The sequence below is a fragment of the Kogia breviceps genome, chromosome 8 (genome assembly GCF_026419965.1).
Source record: "Kogia breviceps isolate mKogBre1 chromosome 8, mKogBre1 haplotype 1, whole genome shotgun sequence".
Taxonomy (NCBI): Eukaryota; Metazoa; Chordata; class Mammalia; order Artiodactyla; family Physeteridae; genus Kogia; species Kogia breviceps.
In genome coordinates, this window is record NC_081317.1 from 97,776,772 (window position 1) to 97,779,358 (window position 2,587).

At 38.3% G+C, this 2,587-nt stretch overlaps 1 pseudogene; it reads left to right on the forward strand.

Annotated features, from left to right (window-relative positions):
- The first annotated feature begins 607 nt into the window (after positions 1-607).
- LOC131761164 (synaptosomal-associated protein 23 pseudogene) lies at positions 608-1,084 on the forward strand (annotated as a pseudogene).
- Positions 1,085-2,587: the final 1,503 nt, after the last annotated feature.

Consider the following 2,587-nt stretch of genomic DNA (forward strand, 5'->3'; position numbering starts at 1 on the left):
TGCATTATATAATAGATATGTTACAAAGTGTATTTCTTTTCATCTCTCAACAGCTCTAAAAAGAAGATATGGGGATGTCCATTATGAAAGCAAGAAAACTGGTTCCAGAATTTGACTCAAGTTTCCTTACCTAGCCCTTACCCCTAGGCAATTAATTCAGGTCTGCCTATCCCAAAGTTCATACACATCCACTTTCCAGTGTCCATTGGTGCACTACTCTAATAAACAGTCCGATAAATAGAAAAGGGGAGTGGAGATCTTTGCTTTTCATTATAGGCTGTTTAGATTCTAAAGAAGGTTTTTCTGTTTTGTGGGATACTTACTATGTTATCTCTCAGATTTGAATTATAAATGCAGATACCTTATCTTCATTATGCAATTATAGACAGCTTGAGAGCAGAATATGATGCTACTTTGTATCTTTTAGAATATCTAGAACTGAGATAATAATTGAACAGACTAAGCATAAAAAGGAGAAGGATTTCAAGAAATATGGTTGGGAGTCTGGCCTGCAGGTGTCCAAGCTACTGCGGCCAGAGAGGAGTGGCTGGAACTGCTTGAATATCCACATTTCAGTTTCTGCACCTATCAAGAGTTTTAATTCATCATGGATAATCTGTCAGCAGAAGAAATTCAGCTGAGGGCTAACCAGGTTACTGATAAGTCTCTGGAAAGTACAAGGAGAATCCTGGGTTTAGACATTGAGTTTCAGGATGCAGGAATCAAGACTATCACTATGCTGGATGAACAAGGGGAACAACCAAAACACATAGAAGAAGGCATGGACCAAATAAACAAAGACATGAGAGAAGCAGAGAAGACTTTAACAGAACTAAACTAGTGCTGTGGCCTTTGTATATGCCCATGTAATAGTAAAACAAATGATGCCAGGGAAGATGAAATGGAAGAGAACCTGAATCAAGTGGGCAGTATCCTAGGAAATCTGAAAAACATGGCCCTGGACATGGGCAATGAGATTGAGGCTCAAAATCGACAAATAGAACGGATTACAGAAAAGTCTGACACCAACGAAGATCGTATTGACAATGCCAATGCCAGAGCAAAGAAACTCATTGACAGCTAAAGCTACGGCTGTACTTCTTTATCATTTATTCATTGCCCTAGCTCCTCCTTCAAAGTCATTACCTTTCCAGAGTTTGAAATTTTGTTTCCACACTCTTCTAATCGGGAGACGATGTTGAAGAAGATCTAGGAGTAACAGCCCCCCTATTCTTTTATTTTCTCTTTTTCCCTTGAGGGTAGACTGCTGCTTAGCTTTCCTTCTAGTATTTTCTTTCTCAGTCCATACTCTTAGTTGGTTTCCATACATCATATACAGTGTTATTTTTCATTATCTCCATTTACTTAGCAGGTTCTTCTGCTTTCAAAATTTGGAAGCATTGTCAAAGACAGCCATGTAAAAGGAAGCTGAGGGCATTGGGGGCAGGCACAAGGAGAAGAGGCGAGAAATAAGAGGTTGTTACCTCAGTAAAATCTGCAGACCCTAAAGCCAAAAGTTGCATAACCACAGTGAAGATCTAGTTGGGTTTAATTTCTATTTAAGTTGCAGTTATTGCCAATTTAGGCCAATGCTTGGTTTTGGAGTCTGTATACACAATATCTTTGTTATACATCACCACTTTGCAACCTCTGCTTCAGAAAAGAATTGAATGAGTTTTCTTAAATGAGCTTAATTTCTGAATTCTTGGTGATCCATTTATATACATAAATTCTATGATCCCATTTCATTTTGCACCATATAGGAACACATGGTATAAATGAATGGCTTTTATTTTCATATTATTAGTACCATCATTTAGACTTTCCTGGTGGCACAGTGGTTAAGAATCCACCTGCCAAAGCAGGGGACACGGGTTTGAGCCCTGGTCCGGGAAGATCCCACATGCCGTGGAGCAACTAAGCCCGTGAGCCACAACTACTGAGCCTTACTGTAGAGCCCACGAGACACAGCTACTGAGCCCATGCACCACAACTACTGAAACCTGCGCACCTAGAGCCCGTGCTCTGCAACAAGAGAAGCCACCGCAATGAGAAGCCCGCACACTGCAATGAAGAGTAGCCCCCGCTCACCACAACTAGAGAAAGCCTGCACGTAGCAATGAAGACCCAATGCAGCCAAAATAAATAAATTAATTTTAAAAAATAGTGTCATGGTCCCATTACAGGCCTATTAACCTCATAAATGTGTCATTAGTCTTTGAAGAAAAGATATGTAAATATGTATATATAATATGAGAATTTCTCTCTACAGCAGGGCTGAAAATTTTTTTGAAAAGTTTGACAAAGTACATCACCTGAATTCAGACTTACCTCAATGCCAAGAATTATGTTTAGATAGGAAAAAAGAAACTTGTTTCGATCTCAGGTAGAAAATGGTTAGATTACTTTGAGTTTTATGTAGCTTTAAACTTTTTTAAAACTAGAATTTATTCTGTTTTACTAAAAATGATTTAGAAAATTATGTCTTTGGTTTACTTATTGATGACTGCACTATCATTCTCTTAGCCTTTTGTATTCAACTTCCAGAATCACATTTGTTTAGATCTTGAACAGTGTTATAAGAATT